Genomic DNA, 26256 nt, shown 5'->3' with positions numbered 1-26256 from the left:
GTATCTAGCTTTTTTATACTATGGATAATATGAGAACAATGGAAGTGTTCTGGTATATTTTTATTTCCATTATCAGCTTTGTCTGTTATAAAAATGACATCATGCTTCTATTGTCTTCATACCTCCATAATACAAACAACTTAGATATTCACTCATGAAATAAATCCACAAATCGTCCAGTCTGTATGCACGTCTTCAAGTGGCTTACATTATGTGTCATAGCTTACTGTTCAGCCAAATCAGGGCTTCAAAGATGTCATATTATCTATTCAATTGCAAAGTGGCCTAGGTAAGCAAGGAGATTCATGTAGTCCTTGTTGTCCAAAGTTATTTTTACTAATTTAATTTATTGATTTTGATTGATAGCCTTTGATGTATATATTGAATTCTTTTGAAACTCGTGAAACTTAATAAACGAGAAATATAATCATGTCAATCGCATAAAATTCAAACTTTATGAGCGACAAATGAAATCCACCGAAAGAGTGACTGCAATTTGTTGCTCCGGTTCCTATTGCTGTGCAGTATGTCTGTCATGAACTTTGTTATTAGTATTTTTGACTGAGATTATTGTCAGACCGCTGTATGACATGTTGTGTATGAGCTGTGTATCAATCATCAGCAGTTACCCCCCCCCCTTCATTATTTCTCTTCTTTTTCAGGTCAGTTTAGCAGATTCACCACGTTCCTGATTAATTAACAAAGTTTCCTAATTGGCCCGATTAGAGAAGACCGAGACCAGTCAGTGGATGATTATGTCGTAGGTTTTCACATTATCACATGCTACGAAACGTCAAATGATATCCTAATGTCTTATAATCGAAACTGAAGCCTTTTGGAGGAGTCAATACATTAATGAACCGTGCATGCACCAGTAATAGGAGAGGAAATGCATGCCTCGGAATTAGTATGCCAGCTACGAATTGTAGGCAAAATCATAGTATCACAAAATATTAATCCAATCAGGGAATTTAAAACTATGTAACAGGTATGAATTTTTTTAAAGTTTAAAAGAAACGTTATAGATTTTTTTATTTCATAAAATAGGTTATTCACATAATTTGACCCCATTATGTACAGTCATTTCGAATATGATATCAAACAATAAGGCAATTTCTCAACGTTACTTTGAAATTTAGTGGATATTTTTTTACTTTGAAATTTAGTAGATAATTTTTTTCGTGGGGGATAGAGCAAAGGAGTGGACAAACAAAATCTGCTACAAAGATAAATTCACATTGGTCCTCTAGTATTTGGCAATTTCATGTTACAATGGCTTATGATTTCAAAATTACAGTCCTACGTCATTTTGCTCCGTTTCCCAGTTTACTTTCGGAAGGTCGGTGGTCTTTTCCCAGGTACATTGTATCTGAGTTCTCTCTTCCACCAATAAAAACTTGGCGCCATCAGATAACTGAAAAAGTGTTGAGTGTGGCGGTAAACATCAATCAATCAATCATTTTGGTCAATTGAGTTGCAATGGAATCTTGCTCAAAGATTGACACAAAACTAGAAATGTTGATTTGAGAGTTTAAAAAAGAATACACCTGTACACGTATTACACATAATTGCAGATCTGTAGCTCTCTGGGAAAATATTGGCACAGACCCTGCAGGCCTGGAGGTTATAAAACTTTTTTGAGCACATTCTCATACTCAGACTCAAACTATGTTCTCTAAATCGTACACATACTCAAAAGCGAAGGTTATAAAACTTTTATAAAATCATTCTCACACTCAAATGGAGTACATGCTCAAGATTTTTCGAGTATGTTTCAAAGCTTGCTCAGAGTTATACCCAAAACAAAAATGGCTAAGTTTGAGTATGAGTACGATAAAAGTTTTATAACCTCCAGGCCAGATCTGCAACTATTTTATATAGACATTCTTTTGCATTAAAGCTGACATGAATGAATAAATATAGTATAATTCTATATGTCCGCCATATTTCTCTGCTAATCCACAATATTAGTTGGAATTTCTATTATTATATGTATCGGGTTCGCATGGTATATAAGGGGGACGAGCTTTGCTACGCTTCACTTCACATCAGTGTCTTCGATTTACCTGTGCGGGTAGCTTCGACAGGTAACACGTACATCTCCGATACTAATTTATAGGACATCAAGAAGAAATGAAATCACGTTTTGGAACACCACGCAGTGCTCAAAATTATGATAAACATATCGTGCAGTAGTAAATCATTCTAAATATATATATTTGGATAAATATATAGAATGCCTTTTCTTTACGTGAACGTGCGTACATTTGCAGTAAATATGTCAAAACTATACAAAAATGCGAAGAAATATTTCATCTTTTATCTATTGATAAAATGGAATAGGCAAAGAGTATACAATCTATACCATTCACAATTACTTCAAGTAAAAGGCAAAGACATAAATACTACTGTACTTATAGAAATGGCACGTATGCTCGCCATGAAAACGCATCGAATGCGGACGACTATTTACCTGGGCCTACTCGTAATATCTGTAAAGGACCGCAGATGTACGTGTACACTTGTCGAAAATACTCTAAGTAGTAGTAAAACTCCCTTTATTTGCATAATCCATGAAACACAACGATAAACTCCATTTGCATTCCAACAGTAAACAACATTGTCCATTGTACAGACTGCGACACACTTAGCCCGTGCCGATCAGTTATCTTCAATCAGGGGAAGTATCAGAGTATAATATTTACCCTGTATTGTGCATGAATCCTTATACCATATGATTTACTGGTCAGAGTATTGCAGATTTATAAATCAGGAAATCATTTAGGTACATAAATTTGCATATACAACACTGTACGAGTGTATGGAATGAGAGAGAGAGAGATAACAACGAGAGAGAGAGAGAGAGATAACAACGAGAGAGAGAGAGAGATAACAACGAGAGAGAGAGAGAGAGAGAGAGAGAGAGAGAGAGAGAGAGAGAGAGAGATAACGAGAGAGATAACGACGAGAGAGAGAACCGATGATCTTGTAATAATCGTGCTCTTATTAAGACAAATGATATCGGAATTCAATAAAACAGTACTAGTAACTCAATATTGCTCTCATTAATTGATAATACAGATTTATTTGATTCATTTAAAGCACGCAATAATTAAAAATTAAACATAATTTTAAATAATGTTATTTTCAATTACTTCATTTTATGTTAATTTGACGCTCAGTAGATCTTATATATCTATGCCATTTTGCGTTATTACATTCTGCGTCCAACTCGAAGCAAATTGTACTAATGCAAAATGTAATAATCGAGTTTATCATATTATGCGTCGTTATCAAACATCAAGGGGAGAGGACAAGAGTGTCTGTTACCCACCTTTAATAGCAATATCCATTTTTTGTTAGATTGTAATGCAAATAAGATACATTGAGTGACAACCCCTCCCCCACTTACCCCAGCTTGAAAGTTCTGATATAATAGTAGAAGACACACAGCACCACCAATTAAGAAAAGAAAGATATGAGGCACTCATAGTAGAGGACTCTAACCACCCCATCCGACGATTGAAGAAAATGAAGTGTAGGGGGAAATTATTGAGGTAGTCAAAGTAAAAGACTCTTTAACCCTTCACCCCACATTAGGACTTTGAACATCGGACAAAACATCTTGGTTTGTTTGGGTGTTTTGTTTTATTTTATTGCTGTTTTCGTTCATCTGTTTTAATTATTATTTTGAATGGCAAGAGATTTTGAAGAATCCAATTTTCCATTTTCCCCCTGTTGTACCCCCCCCCCCCCATGAAAAATGACGATACATGTCTGGTTATTACATGTACATTTTGCTTTGAAACACATGCATGTATACTAATTGTATGGTGCATGTAGAATTGCACCCTTTACCAAGTTTTCCTTCATTTACACAGTGTAAGGAATGGTAAACCAAAACCACAAAACAAAATGCATAAAGACCAAGATATTTTCAAGCATAGGAACTTCATTCATGAATACATAAATACATGTATTCAGCAAAATCGCATGCATGCATTGTAGGACTATATAGCATTTGTGTGTTTTAACGTTTCTGTAACATACCATAATGATTACTTTGAGGCTTGAGTGTAATTTATTCATAAATATTTTCATTTCGTAGATCTGGCGCAATGGCCATACCGCTGTACGTAGAAATTTCAAATTCAAATGTATTCGATAAGATGTTAGTATGCATAAATCAGTAAAATTCGTGTTGAGGTTTTATTTGATATGATACAATGTCAATATACTGTAATGCATTAGTAGGATATGCAAAAGGCAAGAGTATAAACATTTTCTTTTTTCATTATCAGTATCAATACCTATATGATCACGAAAAAACATTATATAATTCATATCCGGATTCATTTATACCGATTTAGATATCAATAAAAACAAAGCTGCATAGTTTGGGAGAGGGGTTTCTAATGAGTCTGATGAAATTAAAAGACGGAACCCAACATTTGCATTCAAACTAGATGTACTTCAAAATGAATTCATTTCTGCTCTAACTGAAAGCATGATTCTAAATTCGGGAACGAATCTTGCATACAAAATAATTAATAGGGGAACACATAAATTTGAGCTCCTTTGGAATTTAATGAAATGTAGATATGAACCTTTCTTTCAACACGAATTCAGGCACGAAAACGGGGTTGGGGTGGGCAGGAAGGCTGGTCTGCTTTTCCTACTTTTTTTGACAATTTACTTTTTTCCCGTTATTCTAACATACAAAGTCAGTATTTTCTACATGCACAGTTCAAACTAATATTCTTTTTTTAAAATTTGTAATGAATTCAATTATAAGCATCAACTCCTGTAAGTTTCCAATATTTTGTCAATCACAAATTTTTAAATAGCTGGAAATTTTTAATGCTTGTAAGCTTACATTTATATAAGTGATCAATTTTCTTTCCTTCTGTGAAATGATATATTATAAATCGAAGTAGGACGCTCTCTCTCTCTCTCTCTCTCTCTCTCTCTCTCTCTCTCTCTGAATATGGACATACAGAAACCGTAAATAATTATGTGGTTCCAAAAGAGACAACAAAAAACTATATTTTCGTTTATAAATTTCCTTTCATATGTGTCTTTGTGTAATGAACTGTTTATAATGGATTGCAAATGTAATACACGCATTTGCACACAGATGTATATTTTCGATCATTATTCCCTTATTTGTATATCCAAGTTTGTATATGATCATCGAGAAATGTTGAATTGTGCACGCAATATATCCAACCAGATATTAGATTCCCGATTTCTATAAACTGCAAAACCTCAACCAGACAAGCATTCAATACAGGAAAAAATTTCGACTCTGACATCTCCCCTGATTGAAGACACCCTGTTTGGCACGGGTGAAGTGTGTCGCAGTCTGTATAATGGAATGACGTGTTGTAAAGTTCTAACGAGATACAAATGGAGTTTATCATTTTGTTTCGTGGATTTATCAGAATAAGGAGAATCTAATATTTTCGTTAAGTGCACATCTCCGATACCTGTTGAATAGACGCCCGTATTTGATACTTTGTTTGGCGATTATACCTTGTACATTGCATATTATGCATATGGCATGCACCTTTATTTTGCAAGAATTGATATAAATAATATATTTTATGCTCTTTGCCTATTCCATTCTATCAGCATGTAATTGGCAAATGATTTATCCGCATTTATTTTATTAGAAAATGGAAATACTTGCATGCACTTGCAAGTATGCAAGAAAAGTTGGGAGTTTTTTTTGTTTATATTTTTGTCTAACTTATCTAAACTTCCAGAATGTTGCATTAGTATACAATCAATATTATGTAATTTTGAGCAAAGCATAATGTTTTAAAATGTTATTTTATTTGTTTCTCATTCCCTATATATTACTATCGGAGATGTGCACTGGTCGAGTATTTTATTTGTTTCTCATTCCCTATATATTACTATCGGAGATGTGCACTGGTCGAGTCCACCTAGAAAAATCACTCAGGTGTGACAATCACATTTGGGGTATATACGGGTAGAGTAAATTAGGCTATCTGAGAGAAATATGGCGGATAAGATGAGAAAGGTGTACGTATTTATTAATTCATGTCAGCTTTAAGTTTAGTGTGCTTGTACTGAAGGTGATGGCAATGACTTCTAAAAATAATTTAATGATAGAAAACTTTTGTTCATTAGAGAAATTATTACTAACTTTGGCAAACACTCTTAGACACTATTTAGTCAGGGGTCTATGTTCCACTCTGCTTTTGTACACTAAACCATCATAGAACATATTCTTATTTCTGAGGCTCTATATAATGGTAGATGCATATTTTGCCAGTCATATTTCATACAAAGATAAATTGATTTTCCACACACAAAAGGTCTGAAGGAACGGACCATCATTAAATAGTGTATAGAAGATGTTTAAAAAGGTTTCCTACTTGCATTTTATTTCTATACATGAGGGTTCCTCCCAAGATAAACACAGAGTAATGGTTTATCCAATGTCACACAATTTATTACATTTATCACACATGATATATACATTGATAGCTTTTGTAACTTTTTCCTCATCTGAACTGGGACCTAGCCGCACAGACGTTACTTTAAATTTAACTGACTCTTACAATGATATTGCATTGACTAGATTTTGGCTGTCATTCAGAATTAACTAACCTTCGTGCAGCTGGATCCTGGACTGGGATTTCTTACAGTTTGATGATTGATTTTTTAAATAAATTTCTTGCTCATACAAATCTCAGAAATTCTTACCAAAATCACTATTAACCAAAGTTGTAAACTAGGCGTAAAATAAATTCAATGAAAATGGATCTGGGTTGTAAACTCATGTGACCTATTGCAATCGGTTGTCGTCCCTCGTCGTCCCTCGTGCATTAACAATTAAACATTTTGTACTACTTCTTTTCAAATTTGCTATGAAGCATCTTTGGGACAATGGGGACATCAATTGTAAATTGCAGGTCTACATCACCCCTGGGGCTTTAAGGGCGGGGCAAAAACTTCGCAAAATTGACCAATTTTGAAAAATATTCTTCTCAAGAACCGCACACGTGTAAGAAAAACTAAATGCATGGTGATGGAGAACAGGAAGGCCTCTACCAAAATTGTAAATTTCATGATCATCGGGGTAGGAGTTCTGACCCCAGGGCGAGGCCAAACTTGATATATAGTATTTATGTGTAAAACACTTAAATAACATCTTCTTTAGTGCTATCGATACTAAATTGAAACTAAATGGATAGAGCAGGTAGTCCTTTACCAAATTGTAAATTTCATGATCCCCAGAGTAAGGGTTCTGATCCCAGGGTGGGGCCAAACTTAGTATATAGTATTGATGTGTAAATTTGCTGATACTGTATTAAATCTAAATGCAAACTTAGGAATAGCAGAAAAGGATGTACAAAAAATGGTGAATTTCAATCAAAACCCAGGGTTATGACTTTAGGATGGGTCCAAATTAGTCATATCTTTTGATGATTTAATGCAAAGTGAAGATAACAAACAGTGATCAATCTCATAACTCCTACAAGCAATACAAAATAGATAGTTGGGCAAACACGGACCCCTGGACACACCAGAGGTGGGATCAGGTGCCTAGGAGGAGTAAGCATCCCCTGTTGACCGGTCACACCCGCCGTGAGCCCCATATCCTGATCAGGTAAACGGAGTTATCCGCAGTCAAATCAGTGTGCCAAGAACGGCTTAACAATCGGTATGAAACACGTCAGACAGCATTTGACCCAATGCGAGGTTGTATTGACGAATGTTAATACAACTATTATTTAAAGCCTTTAATCAGTGTATGCACTTTTGAAGGCAGTGAAGGTTTAAGAACACATCTTGTTTTATACTGTTGCTGAACATTAGAATTTAGCTTAGATATTCAGAACAGGAATTTTTTTTCTAGATTTCATAGCCCCTGGAAGTAGTGATACTTTTTCACTAGTATTCAGGTGATCGATAAGGCCCGTGGGCCTCTTCTCTATCCTCCAAGTCAAATAGTCAGAGGTCAAGATCAGTGGTGAGTGGAACATGTTTCCAATTGTCACATTCTTTCGTTCCAATGACATGTTCACTTAAATATTTCCTATTTAGATTTGGTAACTTTTAAGAATCTAATCTATAATTTCTACGGTGGTTTATCCTTCAAAGGTTACTTTTGATCACATTTTATCTCTCTCTCTCTTTGAAATATTATAAATAATTTACCTACATGTAGATCTAGAGTCCCAATAGAGATAACTACCACAACAGATATGATCATTTTTCATTTAGAATTTATTTCAAATATATATTACAAATATGTTTTGTTCCAAAATGTACATAGTAGTTTCCATAGTCATTATTATGTACGGTAACCAATATCAATTTCCTTGTAAAGTTGATTGAAATGATCGAGGAATAGTTTATCACAAATCTAACAACATATCTAATCCATATTAAGCAGCATCTGCAATTAATATTTCTTGTTAACTTAATTCACTTGATTCAGTGATGAAAAGTGTCATTGACAGTCATTAGTTAAAGGCACATCAACTATTCAAAATGTGCAATATTGTATTCATCCGAGTTCATGTATTCTCATTAGTGTTGCACTTTGTATGTCACTGAATGGATATTGTCTGAGTGATTGTTGGTAGGAGTATAGAGCAGCCTGGAGGTTCCCTGAGATCTGTTGACAGATACCCAGGATCTGCCATGATATGTCTCTTAGGTACCCACCTACATACAGCCCCTGATCATGGTGAACTAGGACCTGTAGATCATTAAGAGCTGTTTGTGCTCTCATTGTGTCAATATGTCTGTAACACAAGAACTCCAGCATGTGTAACACAACTAGGGGCGGGATAATCAATGCAGGGATATTATTCTGTAATGAAACACTCTGCTCTGTCATTAATTCATTGATATAAGTGATTCCGTTGTTTATTTTGATATCGGATGCTACAGCATGTCTTAACTTTGTAGACCTACATTGTCCCACTACAGCCTCGGTATACCTCTCTGAGTCTACTGTATTCTTATACATCACATACGGCTGTGCTAAGGTGACCTTTGTCATCTCTATCACAGACAAAGCTTCTGTGTATCTGAGTGTCTTGTAATAATACATTGCAATATACAACCTGTCAGAAATACACCCAAACTTGGCTGTGAGTTTCAACATGTGACAGGTCATTCTGTCAGCAATATACATCAGCTTGTTTTTTGTGGTGTACATGTTTTGTAATATGAAAGCAGCACTGTGAAGGATAGAGGCTGTAAGTAGCTGTAACATTACAACTTGATACTGGGTCAGGGGTGAGACCGCCAACTGGTCTATTATGGTTAGGTGCTTCATGATGAGGTAGAGGTCTGATGAGGGCAATGTATTTCTTTGATCTATCTCCCTAAACATCTCCCTATCAAACTCGATCTCGGATACTAGAGTGTGTTCATCAGTACAAATACTGAGTCTGGGGTTATAAAGGACATTCATGATATAAGACCTGAGGGAGGGACTGTGTAGCAGGGATGGTAAACCTTTTTCATAAAAACCATACAGTCTAACAAATAATCTGTTTTGTGCTTCACCGTGAATATTACTGAGAAACATGTTCTTTTCTGAATGAAAAAGTTAGGACAGACTCCCTCATACACCCATTTAAGGATGAGTTTAAAGCAATACCAGAAACATTTCAGGAGATTCTGTGGACACCAATTAGGTATTGTGTTTTGTTGAATCATCCAGAAAACTGCTGTCTTCATGTAATAGGAACACAAAAATTTCTCATTATCACCTACTCCATTGTTAATGACTTCTTTTAAAAACAATTTCAACAAACCATAAGTTAAGAACTGACAGTGGTTCATTGAGCTCACAAGTTTTTGTTCTGCCAGAGAAAATGAAATTCTCCATTCGTTGCTTTCATGATTTCCTAATCTGTGTCCTATTGCTACAAAGTGACATCCACTTCTGACTATGTCCCTGACAACCTTTGGCTGGGGCCATGTGCGACATCTATCTATCCATAAGGAGGCAGATGGAGGCCAAAAGTCACAAGCAAAACAATGGGCAGTGTCATATTCTGTTCTCCCTATAGTCCCACTGCCACATGGACCATGTACTGTAGAGTTAGGCACTACAGCAGAACATGTGATCTCTCTGTATTTAGAACTAGATATATAACGTCCACTATTCATTGTGACTAATGCTGAGATGATTCTGCTCTCTGCTCCAGGTGTCAGTAGTTGAAGTAAAGTAAATCCGGGTGGACTTTCAGAAGAGACAGAGAGAATCAGGAAGTGTCTGTGTACATTGTAAAACTGAGTCTGAGATAAGTCCCAGATCACTGGGTGGTTGTTGAACCAAAACATCCCATCCACATCAGATCCCTTCATTCTGAACCCTTCTCTGCAACTTCCACTCAACAGAATCCTTGTTACTGTTTTATTCATGACAATTTCCTTAATGTCTACCACATCTCTCCTCATTGCCACCTCTTGTGAGGTTCCCACTAAACAACACAATCCCACAAACACGGACTCTGACATATGCTGTACACCTGTTTCACTGACAAAATAAGTAGGGGTAATGTATTAATGCTTATACGTTTATTTGATCATAGTTTTCAGTTTTTTAAAACAAAAATGAGTTAAACTAAATCTATATTTTGGTTTACCATAATTTGTAACTTACATTCCAGGTGTTATCCTAGGGGAGTCCATTGTTAGGTATCAATGTGGGTATTTTTCAGGAGTGGAAAACCCCACTTTATCTACTTTCATTTTAAAGTTACATTTACACCTATTTCAACATGGACAGATATCCTAATCCTATCAAACATTCCTGATTAAATACTAGCAGTTTTCACTCTAGATGGGATAATCATTTTAATGGAAAAGCTTGCATATATTTCAGTGTCAGTAACAAATCTTTGATGTTTCATTCGTCACAATCAATAATTTTCTAGATGTCACTTACCTTAGATGAATACGAGATTTAGGGATGGAGACGGGGTAGTTGTGACGGTAATTTTCAAAATAAAAATCACTGATTCAGAATTTTGTGAACTATTTCATTACGACAGATATCATATACATGTATTAATTAAATTGTCAAGTTGACAAGCATCAAACTCTATTGCATACCTTCATCTCCTTTAAATTAAAAAAGTTTTGCACCTACAAAAGAATTCTGCTGTGCTGTTTTCTCGCCCCACGACCTCCCGGTCATTCCTCATGATTTCTATAAGGGACTGTGTGTGACTGGGTATTTAAAGTATCCAGCATAAGTCTTCTACATCAATAAGAAGTGATTGGTCAATTCAAACACAGCTTTTAATTCTTCTTTATGACATTTTAATCTAATAGCAGACTACATGTAACATGCAGTAGGTACAAATTAAGCTTGACCTGGTTTTCTAAATGCTTGCTGATATCCGAGGCTGTCACATCAACAGATTCCATTCATAACTCTTGGCTGGAGTGTTTCGGGGCTTGGTGACACTACTTAATTCAAGGCAACAAACTGTAAACAAAGTTGAAATACTCTACATACCAGTAGCCATATAGTATCTGGTTATAAGGAGAACTATATTGTGAGAACGCTGAAACTTGTTTGGAGCCCAGATTATGTTTCGTGAGTCATCCAGCTCCATGAATATATATATATATATATATATATATATATATATATATATATATGATGTCGCATTATTGAATGTTGGCCTAATGTGACAGGAAGGGAGAAAATGCAACGGACCAGACCGGGATTCGTACCCGGATCCCCTGATTCTAGTCACGTGCTCTACCAACTGAGGTAATTTTGGCCACCGGCAATCCAATCCGTCTGACCACCACAGTATCCACTGGCAGGCATTTTCACTTGTCAGTTCCAGAGGCTAGTCTCCGACCAGACCAGGATTCGAGACTGAACCCCTTGAATTTCTAGTCAGGTGCTCTATCAATAAAATTATGTGACTACCGACGATTGGACCTGTCTGACTGTCTGGTATTCTAATCTGACTTGATTTATGTTCACAGCGTCTGGAACTGGAACCAGTTAATACAATTGTTTGAATCTGTGGAAAATTGGGTACATAGCGATGACCTCAATTTGGAATTATGGTAAATTGTATATTGTGTGGCGGTCAGATGAGTTCGATCGCCGGTTGCCATATAGCTCAGTTGGTAGAGCACCTGACTGGAAATTCAGGGGTCCCGGATTCGAATCCTGGTCAACTCTGCTGCATTTTCTCCGTTCTTGTTACAATTGCACTGTGAAGGCGGGGATCATTATAGAAGAAGCATGAAATTTATGAGCATGTCATTTTAGCTCTCCTGATTGATTGGGTCAAATGAGCTTACCTGCTCAAAATGTGTGGTATCTGTCATGTGAACTTTCCCCATTTCTAAAACCACTGAGCCAGTATCAACCTTCTTGGATAAAGTGGATTTCCGTTTCTTCTAATACATGTATGATAAGGAAATACTGAACAAAATGTGGATTCCATATAGGGTATCGTGGTTAAAGTCCTGCCGTTTTCTATAAATGGAGACAACCCATACCAGAAAGTCGTGTCCCTTTCTATCTATATACATATGGGGTTACAGGGTGTCTGGGTATCTGTCTAATTAGTTTTCACATTTTACTTAAAATGAAGATATTCATAATTGTGAATTATTTTCATAAATCGTGAGGAGAATGTCAGAAAATGATATTTATACTCATGTGGGTTTAAGGGATAAGCATTATCGGGAACAAGTGCTGTAGGGGTAGGACATTCGGTTGTCACACCCGTGGTGCCACCTAATTTTATTCCTCACTATCGGCAGTAGGTACAGTCCTCCACGTCCGTTTACAGATTTGTACTGGGGTATAATTAGCCTGGGTAGCTGATTGGTTAGAGCACCTGACTAGTAATGCAGGGGTCTCGGGTTCGTTTCCAGGTCCAGCCACAAATTTTCTTCTCTATCCTATTTACTACAGTAAATTAATATGACCTTGACATTGGCTGACAAGGGTGGTGGTTATTTGATGACAAAATGGACAAAAATATGCACCTTTTCTTCAATTTGTTATAAAGAAATGTGCTTTAAATCATTGGCAGCCAATTTTGTTAGGTTTCACATAGCAATTTAAAACGAAATTACACCGATGTGTGAAACGGAGAGGAAACGAAATCCTATACAATTTTTACTATTGTATTTCAGGCATGTACCTGTACACCTTTGTAAAATTATCATACAAATTACTCATTTGAAATTGAAAATAAATAAGTAACTGGTACCTAACTATTTATGTTCATTTTCTTGAGTAAACATCCCAGCTGTTGAGAAATAGTCATCATATATATGAAATGTTGATTGGTATCCTGAGTGGAATAGCAATGATGACCCAGAATTAGGGTTCCGATTTATAATTGATTGTGTTCAGCCTTTTGTGTGTGAAATTTCCCTAATTTTGGACATCGGTGTATAATTACAACATAAATATTTCACATATCTTTGATTCAATTTCAAGAGGTTGATTTTTTTTGTGGATAGTCAATTACGGTTTTGGGACGTATTGTCACACATTTTGCCCTCAATCGCTGGATTGCTTTCCCAAGGGCCAACTCTGTTAGACAGATAATATTGCAAATTGTCTCCTCTCTAAATTGCCTTTTTCAACTTCATATCTGTTGTACTTTTGGACTCATTTTTTTTCTTTTTACATTTTTTTTTTTTTTTTGAAGATTAGGAATATTTGAGTTCCGATTAGACATCTAACTTTTCATGATACTATTACATATATTTGTTTCACCAAATTAATTCATTGTTACAAGTAAAACAAAAAACAAAAAAACAAAAAAAACCTCGTGTGATTATAAATATATGCTTTGCTGACCTACGTTGAGTTATAATTTCTGATCCAAAACAGTTTAGGAATTTAAATTAACTGTATATTCATTACACGTTCAGTGAATCAACAGGAGGAAGTGATATTGGCTGGAGAAGGCTGTGCTCACTGACGTGGATCAAGTCCTGGTCCCTGTTAACAAAGTCTTTTATTTTCACATAAAAAAAAATTCCCCGTGGACTGTCACTTAAGTGCCTTCAGAGACACAGAACAGAGCTCAGCATGATCTAGTCGTTTGTCGTAGCTGTTGTTTACCTGTGGAGTTTCGGGGTTAGCCGGGTTTCACCTGTCATGTTTTGTTTACTTCTGGAGAGAACCTAAGGCTGCACACACAATCTAGGTAAGAGCATCAAGGATGATTAATTCAAAACTAGTTTAATTATCCGTGTTTTGTATTTCGTCTTTGGTGCACTTGTTGTTCGTGAAATATGAAAATGTACTGAAATGTATTTTAAAATGATAATTTAAAAAAGCTGCATAATTGTTTGAACATCAATCTTTCATTTGATATGACACAGCCGTTGCAGACAATTTAAGGCAGATATGAATGCAACATTTTTTAAAGTTTGTCACAAAAGCTAAACCAGATTTAAAAGGAAGTTTTCTTTGAGGTTTATAGAACCAAATCAGTGGGTGCTGCAGGTATCCAACAGATTATGTAATTTGCATATCAGTTTGCAGATTAGAAGGCAGGTGTTAAGGAGTTATTTGGTGAACACCTGGATTAAATTTGGTGGAAAATTTCAATTTGAATCAACTCTAGGTAGGCATGGCACAATATAAATCTGTGAATTGTCTGTGGAATTTGAATTATATCAGAGGAAATAATAGAATTTGTATAGGTGTACCAATTTGGTATTCACAGTTATCCCTCTTAATTTATCAAATGGACACACAAACGTGATTTGCTCTGACAATTTACAAATATGGTACAGCAACACATTGCCACAAGAAATTTTGAAGAAAAAAATATTCAGTGAATAAACCAAGGATTGGTTATATTTGTATGCATTTGATGAATAAAAACTTCGAGGTGCCCTGGGGTATATCATTCTTAGTACATGCAATCATTAAAAACTTGAATAAATCCACACATGTAATAATTCAAATTATCATCTGGTACGTATTATTTGATTTGCTGATTAAAATTGCATTCATTACATCACATGTAATAATTAAAATCTGTATACCTTTTTAATTGTTTGAGGCTGTTTGCACCTACAATATTGCTTTTGGTGAAACAAAGTATAGAAACAGAGACATAAACAACTGATAAAGGGATAGAAAGAGGGGAAAAAAGAGAGAGTATTATGGCATATTACATTATTTCATTATTCAGTGATATATATACACTATAAAAACATTTCTCAGATGCAACTAAGTCAATCAGTATCAAATTTTTAAAAAAATTGAAATTCAAACTGACAACTCCCAGAATATCTATTTGGTGTTGTACATATAGTCGATAATCACTGTTACATTTAACACCGTTTATGTAGCAGATGTGTCACACTATTCACAGAAATTATGACAATATAATCCTCACTATTAAAGGCAAAAAAGCCCATAATGCAATAAAATGTAAGAGCTGATAACTTGGGGGTTTTCTCTCTCCCCCTCCTAACACTGTTTTAAACATACCACTGAAAATGATGACTACTAATTACTAGATATATTGATCGAATTAATGTATGTGACATGCAATATATGCTAAATCTCAGGAGCTTACAGGGATTTTGCCCCCTAGGCCCCCACCAGGTCCCATAATTTTTGTACTGGGAATCACTTAAAAATTACCTCAATATGTCAATTAGTCAGGCAAAAAAATGTAATTATCATATACATCCCAAAATTCAGGAGCCCTGCGCATTGGGTTCCCAAATGTTCACACAATTTTAAAGGTAAATTTGAACAGTTAAAATTATATTGATTCAGTGTACCTTAAGTAAGCAATCTGGGAGCTTCCAATGATTTCATCCCTATAGGGACCTTATAATCAGGTAATGTAATTATTGTAATTTGAATCACAGAAAAATACTGTGACTGCCATAAAACCTGGGAAAATAACCTTTAATCAGTATACAGTCTACTCTTGGTATATTGAAAATCTGGGGACCAACCTAAATTAATTGCTTATTAAACCATAGTTCAACATAACAGATATGTTAAACTGCATGGATATATATAAATGTTACTGGGGATTTATTCTTACTTCAATTAACAGGTACTTCAATATACGTGACTTCAGTGTAACAGGTACTTCAATATACGTGGCTTCAGTGTAACAGATACTTCAATATACGTGGCTTCAGTATAACAGATACTTCAATATACGTGACTTCAATATAACAGATACTTCAACATACCTGGCTTCAATATAAGTGGAGTTAAGGCTGTATCGGTTGTGATAACCTAGTGGTTTAAGGGAGTTCACTTTGCAACAGAGAAGTCAAGGTTTATAATTCTTAATTCCTGCATGCTCTCCATCAAACGTAAGATGTTAAATATAGGTAGTGACTTTTTCTTCATCAAGTGCTCACCGTTAGAAATGAAAGTGAAGGATGTTTTGGATATGTACTTGAAAACTGAGATCTTGTATCACATAGGCGTTGGCAGGTTAAAACCCTCACTGCTATGACTCTCAGGGTGCATGGATAGGTCAGTATATGTGGTCTTTAACCCACAACTGATGTCATTGTCTCTACATGAGTAAAGAAATTATTGAATGGGACGTAAAACATCATATTAAAAACAATCATGCAAACAATTAAATACCTGCCTCCTTCTCCCCAGACATCTGCTTTATTTGTCCCTGATTTGCCCCCCCCCCCCCCCCCCTCACTTGTATTTTGCCTCTGATGCCTATGAACTGAACATTGAGGGAATTTTCTTAATGTGTGGGTCACTGTTGAAGAATGTCAATTCTATTAACAATTTATAAACAATCTGTAATAAACACTCTTCTCATATATTTGTAATATATACACACTCGTTTTGAAATTGGAAGTTTATTATCCCAGAGTATAACATTCCATTCAATGGGAAACTCTCATATTTTGATAACGAGTCTCAGATTTCAGAGCCACCGGATTTTCTCACACTGAGGTTCTGTTGAACTACCGTAAAAATTTCATTGATAATTTGAATTGGATAAGTACATGTATTACCCTAATTGATGCAGACCCTTTGAAACTTGACACAAATTGCCCTCCTGTTTGTCCTAGTTTGTCAATGATGGTGCAGAGGACAGCTGTCCAGTACTCTGACTGGTTGATCAGGATTACTTGTATATACAGTTAACATTTAAAAGTGTAAAGATTTGTTATCATAGTGTTAATCTTCAGAACTGATGATACTCAATTTATTGTACATGCATGGTGATACAAAGTTGAAAAAAGAAACTATGGATTTGAACATAAAATGAGTTCATTTGCGAGGTTTTAATTTTGAGCATTTAGGTTAATTAGTATTTACATAACTTTTTGAACTTGTATGGTTATACAGTGTATATATCATTTTTCAACATATATTCCTGCCACCAAAATAATTCTATGTTATTTTGTTAGGAGAATGCTTTAACTGCAGAACTGTAGCTCAAGTGGTCTATCTAAACCTTTTCTCAGAGTTCATAGCAGCTAAAGGAATGCTGGGACGTTTTAAACATTTAAATGAGGCTCATTGTCCGCTCAGTGGTGCCAGGAGTTAAATGAGATAATCGAGAAAATCATTCTGTATAATGCGCGTCTCATTTGCCAATTTAAGTACAGCTGCTCTTACTAAATATAGTAGCAGTGTTATTAATACCTCTGAAAGTGCTACACATGTATAATGTATATCAGGAAATGCTCATCCCTGTGTTATTTCCACTCAGGCATATTGAAAAAACAATTTTGTCTTTGTTTTAGATTTGCCTTGAATTATTACTGCATCAGGGTAATTCATGAATGAATTTGAATTTTTCCCCAGTCTGAATTTGGCCATTCGGAGAATGAGTTCAGAGTGGATTAAAACAGTTGACATAAATTTCCCAGTGTACAGATTTCTTATGCCATTTGTTGTACATTTGGGTTTAAATGCTCCCTGTCAGACTGCAATATAACTTTTGTAAGGTAATAATGCGGCCAATGAATTGGGTCATTAATTTGATAGCTGTACCATTAACAGTTTTCTACCTGAGTGCATTTTTTTTACAGTAAATTATAAAAGTTCACCTTCTTTTGAATAAATCTAATTTGTTCAGGAATGCTACAGGTGTAGAAAGTACAAATTAGGCTAATGGACTACTGGTGACATCGTGAAAGTTTATGAGGAATTCTAAACAGTATGATATGGGTTAAACAGATATTAATGTATACACACCCAAGAAGTAGAATATGTCATCAAATTACGTGTATAAGAATGATACATTTTTATTCCCTTTCTTTTATATTGTATGCTTTCTAGCGTAAGTACCTATGAGTAAATTTGATTATAGATACAGTCAAACCCGTCTACTCTGACATCCTGTGGAAGTAAAGTTTTATTTTGGATTAGACAGGATGTCGGGTTGCATGGTGACTGTAAAGACTGTAAAATAAGACAATTGGTATATACAGTCTACTCCACTTATATTGATGTCACTTACATTGAACTATCTGTTATATTGAAGAATCTGTTATATAGAAGTAAGAATGAATCCCCAGTAACATTATTCATATAGTTCAAGATTTGTTATATTAAACTTTAGTCATAATTAACAATTTAGGCTAGTTCCCTGAATTTCAATATATCTAGAGTAGACTGTACAGTGAGACAGAGGCATTGTATTAGACAGGTTTAACTGTACTGTATCACTATTACTGTCTGAATACACAGGTGTTGTATTAGACAGGTTTAACTGTACTGTATCATTATTACTGTCTGAATACACAGGTGTTGTATTAGAAAGGTTTACCTGAACTATATCATTATTACTGTCTGAGTACACAGGTGTTGTATTAGACAGGTTTAACTGTCCTGTATCATTATTAATGTCAGAGTACACAGGTGTTGTATTAGACAGGTTTAACTGTACTGTATCATTATTACTGTCAGAGTACACAGGTGTTGTATTAGACAGGTTTAACTGTCCTGTATCATTATTAATGTCAGAGTACACAGGTGTTGTATTAGACAGGTTTAACTGTCCTGTATCATTATTACTGTCAGAGTACACAGGTGTTGTATTAGACAGGTTTACCTGTACTATATCATTATTACTGTCTGAGTACATAGATGTTGTATTAGGCAGGTTTAACTGTACTATATCATTATTACTGTCTGAGTACATAGGTGTTGTATTAGGCAGGTTTAACTGTACTATATCATTATTACTGTCTGAGTACATAGGTGTTGTATTAGGCAGGTTTAACTGTACTATATCATTATTACTGTCTGAGTACATAGGTGTTGTATTAGGCAGGTTTAACTGTACTGTATCATTATTACTGTCTGAGTACACAGGTGTTGTATTAGACAGGTTTACCTGTACTGTATATTATTACTGTCTGAGTACACAGGTGTTGTATTAGACAGGTTTAACTGTACTGTATATTATTACTGTCTGAGTACACAGGTGTTGTATTAGGCAGGTTTAACTGTACTATATCATTATTACTGTCTGAGTACACAGGTGTTGTATTAGACAGGTTTACATGTACTGTATATTATTACTGTCTGAGTACACAGGTGTTGTATTAGACAGGTTTATCTGTACTATATCATTATTACTGTCTGAGTACATAGGTGTTGTATTAGGCAGGTTTAACTGTACTATATCATTATTACTGTCTGAGTACACAGGTGTTGTATTAGGCAGGTTTAACTGTACTATATCATTATTACTGTCTGAGTACACAGGTGTTGTATTAGACAGGTTTATCTGTACTATATCATTATTACTGTCTGAGTACATAGGTGTTGTATTAGGCAGGTTTAACTGTACTATATCATTATTACTGTCTGAGTACATAGGTGTTGTATTAGGCAGGTTTAACTGTACTGTATCATTATTACTGTCTGAGTACATAGATGTTGTATTAGGCAGGTTTAACTGTACTATATCATTATTACTGTCTGAGTACATAGGTGTTGTATTAGGCAGGTTTAACTGTACTATATCATTATTACTGTCTGAGTACATAGGTGTTGTATTAGGCAGGTTTAACTGTACTATATCATTATTACTGTCTGAGTACATAGGTGTTGTATTAGGCAGGTTTAACTGTACTGTATCATTATTACTGTCTGAGTACACAGGTGTTGTATTAGACAGGTTTACCTGTACTGTATATTATTACTGTCTGAGTACACAGGTGTTGTATTAGACAGGTTTAACTGTACTGTATATTATTACTGTCTGAGTACACAGGTGTTGTATTAGGCAGGTTTAACTGTACTATATCATTATTACTGTCTGAGTACACAGGTGTTGTATTAGACAGGTTTACATGTACTGTATATTATTACTGTCTGAGTACACAGGTGTTGTATTAGACAGGTTTATCTGTACTATATCATTATTACTGTCTGAGTACATAGGTGTTGTATTAGGCAGGTTTAACTGTACTATATCATTATTACTGTCTGAGTACACAGGTGTTGTATTAGACAGGTTTAACTGTACTATATCATTATTACTGTCTGAGTACACAGGTGTTGTATTAGACAGGTTTAACTGTACTGTATATTATTACTGTCTGAGTACACAAGTGTTGTATTAGGCAGGTTTAACTGTACTATATCATTATTACTGTCTGAGTACACAGGTGTTGTATTAGACAGGTTTAACTGTACTGTATCATTATTTCTGTCAGAGTACACAGGTGTTGTATTAGACAGGTTTAACTGTACTGTATATTATTACTGTCTGAGTACACAGGTGTTGTATTAGACAGGTTTAACTGTACTATATCATTATTACTGTCAGAGTACACAGGTGTTGTATTAGACAGGTTTACCTGTACTGTATATTATTACTGTCTGAGTACACAGGTGTTGTAGTAGACAGGTTTAACTGTACTGTATCATTATTACTGTCTGAGTACACAGGTGTTGTATTAGGCATTACTGTCTTGTTTCTCTTCACATTCAGGCCAAAAATAAAAATTGATTTGTTTGATGTACTCCTACCCGATCAATTTTTTTCAGCAATTTAAAATTTCCTTATTTTTTTTTTTCGGTTTCCTTGAAAAATACAAAATTCTCCTTATTTTAAAAGAAAATATTGAAAAATTTTATGATGTTAAAAAAAAAAAAAGAAAAGGAAAAAAAAACAACCTACCTACTGACCTACCTTGGAAAATGTGGGTCGGAGTTACATCAAACAAAAATATTTTTAATGATGGCTTCATATAATTGATGCAAGGGACCATGTAATATCAGAAATAGGTATACCTACGATCATGTCGACATGACATTAATTAAAATGTACATGTACTAGTACCATTAATGTACATGCACTACCGATGTACATGCATTAGTACTACTGATGTACATGCATTAGTACTACTGATGTACATGCATTAGTACTACTGATGTACATGCATTAGTACTACCGATGTACATGCATTAGTACTACTGATGTACATGCATTAGTACTACTGATGTACATGCATTAGTACTACCGATGTACATGCATTAGTACTACTGATGTACATGCATTAGTACTACTGATGTACATGTATTAGTACTACCGATGTACATGCATTAGTACTACTGATGTACATGCATTAGTACTTCCGATGTACATGGATTAGTACTACCGATGTACATGCATTAGTAGTACCGATGTACATGCATTAGTACTTCCGATGTACATGGATTAGTACTACCGATGTACATGCATTAGTAGTACCGATGTACATGCATTAGTACTACCGATGTACATGCATTAGTACTACCGATGTACATGTATTAGTACTACCGATGTACATGCATTAGTACTACCGATGTACATGTATTAGTACTACCGATGTACATGTATTAGTACTACTAATGCACATATTTAGTTCCACTGAAATCTGTTTTACTACTCTCTGATAATGAAAAGGAAACAAATTTACAGGTCAACGTTTTTTTCTGTAACAGGACACTCAGCATTTGTAAATTCAAGCATAATTATCGACTTAACTCAGCTGCACTATATGTTTGATTAACAATGAAAAATATGAATCATTAATATCAAGATATTATTACATTGATAGAGTGTTCGTCAATCCCTCTCAGAAATATTGTGAAGAAAGACAGATGTAGATATTGCAACAATTCATGTGATCTATTATTCTCTGGTTTGATTTTTACATCCAGAAATACCATGCTTTTGTCAGGGTTTATACATCCAGAAATACCATGCTTTTGTCAGGGTTTCATCCTGTTACTCCCAGCTGTTACACCAAAACACCGAAAGTTCTATCAGTCTACAGGTTCAGGATTCAATATATAGTCTGCTTTTAGATTTGTTTATTTAAAAAATCTTGGTTTGCACAGATATGTATTGTGCTACTATAGGTTCTTCTAGGTGAATAAAAGTCTTTTAATTTTTCAAGCTGCACATGCGATACTATATTCAAAATGTGATCTGTATATCTGAGGAGAAAAAAAGTCATAAAGATGAAAAGTACCAATTACTATATTATGAAATATTTTGTCATAAGTGCATTTGACTGTTAAAGTTGTTGATTTTCAAAGTGTTATAACGAATCTTTTATCACCTGGTTGTGTTGACATCACCTCATCCTATGAAATGATATGTGTGCTTTAATCGCTAAAGGAGGTCAATACGAGTTTTATTCATACATGTATGTGGGCACTATCTCTATACTAAGGAAGACGATGAGAATACAGGTACTGAGTTCTACTTATATAAGTATGTGGGCACTAACTCTATAGGAAGTCAATGAAAGTACAAGTACTGAGTTTTACTTATTAGTAACTACTTGTGCACATCTGTAATACCAGTCTAATTAAAATCCCACTATATCACTGTAGTCTGTTTTGTGATATCATACAGACTTGTGTCATACATCAGGGACACGAGGCCCGGACCCACTTTTGCTGAATATAGAGACTACAGAAAAATTACATCTTTTAAGATACAGTGTGACTATTTTCAGTCAAACTTAACATGTAGTATAAGTCTATTAGAGAGAGCCTCCCTATTCCTCACAGGTAATGAAACTGAGGCCAGGTGAAGGGACTAATATAACAAGCACTTTGCTTTTAGAGAATAAAGAAGTACGAGATCTGTTGGAATGATTGGAAGGGGTGACCTTCAAAAAGTACGAGATCTGTTGGAATAGTGGGAGGGGGTGACCTTCAAAAAGTACGAGATCTGTTGGAATAGTGGGAGGGGGTGACCTTCAAAAAGTACGAGATCTGTTGGAATAGTGGGAGGAGGTGACCTTCAAAAAGTACGGGATCTGTTGGAATGGTAGGAGGGGGTGACTTTGTAAGAGTTTTCAGCTTTGTTGTAATCATTATGTTCTATTTGTTATAATGCTATAAGATGTATGTCTTTCGCAAATGTGGGTCACAGTGGTAATATGTGAGTATATGTCGAACACTACCCAAGCATCTAGCCTTCCACAATCACAGTTTATTGTTCTTTTCTCATGAGGAGTAGGGATAAAGAATGCAAATTTAGACTTTAGTGTACGTTTCCTAGATGCTTTATTTGCATGTCAGCTCTAAGTAAAAACTAATATACAGTGTATGTAGTAAATATTTAGAACCAGATTATGTTGGAGAGGTAACTTGGGGTGCAGCTCTAAACTTCCAAATGGTCTCTTGTGGAGAAAATAGAAGTCGCACTTAAAATTTGGTTGTGTTACTGGTAATTGAAATGAAGTTCCTAAAAACTTTAACATGCTCTTGATAATAACCTGAGACATTAATCAGCCAGAAAAATGGACAACTGAAGCAAACATGATGGTTAGATAGCTGGATGTTAATTTTCCACATTGAAGGCTCTAATGTACTGGAGAATTTAGATCCTATAGTCCCAAACTCAGTGCCTGAAGATAGAGTGGGCAGTGTGTAACTTCTAGTGAGATGTAGGGGCATGCGATAGATGAGTCCAAAAACTTGAGCTGCCATATGCCCCACCCCATCAATATAGCAGATGTCCCCCCGACTGTGTGTCGAGGTAAGTTGAATATATAGATAGTGGCACCCATGACATGTTAACAATTAGTGCACCATCAATCATTTCAGAGATTCCACTGGAGTTAAAATTAGTTCTTTCTTTATTTCCTCCAGATGGAGATTCTTACAAGTACAATAGTAGTGCATTAATTCGAATCCTGGTCTGGTCTGTTGCATTTTTTCCTTTCGGATTGGTGCCATTGATCACTCCAGGACTTCCAGGTGAAAGTCCTACCAGTGACCAAAAATCTTAATTATGTGTCGTTGAGGGTGAAGACAATTTAAGGAGGGAGGAATGTAGCAGTCGGATGGGTTTAATCACCGGTGGCCAGATAGGTCAGATGGTAAAGGACCTGATTAGCGATTCAGCAGGCCCAGGTTTGAATCCCGGTCTCATCCATTGCATTTTCTCCTTTCCAGTTACAAATAGAATTCACAGTGTATATGTTAAAGTTCAAGGTCATTCTATAGCACTGTTTGTATGTTGGATTGTATGTATGGTTTCATGACCAATACTGTATATTGGTTAGCATCTGCAATGATTTGATTTCTATTTATATTTAGCCACCCCCCCCCACCCCCCCCCCCACCCCCCCTACTTCCCTGGGCACCACCACTATGTGGTTCTATTGAGCATTCCTCCAGAATTCACAATCTACAATTCATCTTTGTGTGGGGGATATTCGATCAAAAGTAATTTTCGGTGCATTATACAATGCACTGTTTCATATTGTTGACAGGTACAGAGGAATTGTCATGTTCATTGCTGTAATGTTGACAACCATTAGCAGGGGGTATTTTTTTGGTACAGAATTGAGGGTGTTATTGAAATTCATTTGTAATATGTGTTTGTTTAATGTCTATGATTAATTTGTGCACTTTTGATTAGCATTCATAGTGCAAAAAGAATGATATACTCGAAGGATGCTTCAAACAAGCTGAACTAGAGTTACTAGAGTTATCCCCCTTTCATTTTGGAGAAATTTATTGCAGGTAATAAATCTTAAAATACAGTTATAAATTTCATTATCCCACATGCTTCCTCTCTGAACTGTTACATGTCTAAGTGACAGAGTGAAGCAGTTTGTTATACAGTTAGAAATGTCAGAGACAGTTAGCTTCACACCCGGCATAACACAAGAACACAAAATATCATCTGCAGCAGTAATCAGGCCCTCCAAGCTGGTAATTAATGAGAATCTGTGACACTCAGTCCGGTGATCCAGAAGTAATTAAGCACTGTGATGGATTACATCAGAGGAGAGTGGATACAGGGAAACAGCTGCATCGTGCAGTCACCACAGGGTGGGGAATATTGGGAGGTGGGGGTGGACCACACAGGGTGGGGACTATTGGGAGGTGGGGGTAGACCACACAGGGTGGGGAATATTGGGAGGTGGGGGTGGACCACACAGGGTGGGGACTATTGGGAGGTGGGAGTAGACCACACAGGGTGGGGAATATTGGGAGGTGGGGGTGGACCACACAGGGTGGGGACTATTGGGAGGTGGGGGTAGACCACACAGGGTGGGGAATATTGGGAGCTGGGATGCGCTGGTGGAGGGATATTGGAGCTAACGGATGACTCGCTAGAGCAAATTTCTTTAAGTGTTGTCCAGGTCAAATTAAAAAAAATAGTACTGTGTCCTAGCAGAACATTTTGAAATAGTTTAAATGTTAAAGTTCAAATTCCAAGGTCATTGACATGGGGGGACCACATAGAGATGATACATGACCCCAGATGACCCCAGAAACAGATATGTCATACCAGGAGATGTGAAGCAGGTTGACCTTTTATGATAACATTGTGATAGATTCAACTTTGTACATGTTTAATAGCAAAGGAAAGAATATACGGCTACACCAGAAATCCAACCTGTGACCTTTCCACTCCTATAGTAGTCATGTGACTGTTTCACTGAAGTTAACACTCCTTATCACTCTCCACAGCAAGTGTGAATTGTGTTATTAACAAAATAGATGTATGCTTAAAAACTCTTATCATGTAATCACCAGATAAATCATACAGTATAATCATTCTGCTGCTGCCATACTTCCCACCAGTCCAGGATGTAGGATCTGTCCCCTGTGTAATGGGCTGTGGATTAATTCCCCTTGACAGGGCAGCGATTTGTCAGAAATGAAGAAATCGGTAGACAGCTACAGTGTTGTAATTAATTTTTATTAGATTTATATAGCTTTTGTCCAGTAGCAGCTGATGTGTT

At 35.7% G+C, this 26256-nt stretch overlaps 1 protein-coding gene and 1 pseudogene across 9 annotated transcripts in view; one reads left to right on the top strand and one right to left on the bottom strand.

The window, feature by feature from the left end:
- The window catches only part of LOC125675338 (excitatory amino acid transporter-like), an 81647-nt gene that overhangs the window by 19398 nt on the left and 35993 nt on the right, over positions 1-26256 (top strand). For 2 of the 9 annotated variants that reach the window (XM_056160588.1, XM_056160591.1), the window contains exons 1-2: positions 13964-14210; positions 14545-14633. The gene's annotated coding sequence lies outside the window, so the exon portion shown is untranslated. Of the gene's footprint in view, positions 1-662; positions 761-11128; positions 11609-13884; positions 14211-14544; positions 14634-25987; positions 26184-26256 lie in introns of those variants that run through there. The other 7 variants (XM_048912939.2, XM_048912942.2, XM_048912936.2 and 4 more) reach the window with 6 other exon arrangements.
- LOC125675337 (uncharacterized) lies at positions 8238-10745 on the bottom strand (annotated as a pseudogene).

This window comes from Ostrea edulis, chromosome 3 (assembly GCF_947568905.1).
Source record: "Ostrea edulis chromosome 3, xbOstEdul1.1, whole genome shotgun sequence".
NCBI lineage: Eukaryota > Metazoa > Mollusca > Bivalvia > Ostreida > Ostreidae > Ostrea > Ostrea edulis.
This window is presented reverse-complemented; position numbering and strand designations above follow the sequence as displayed.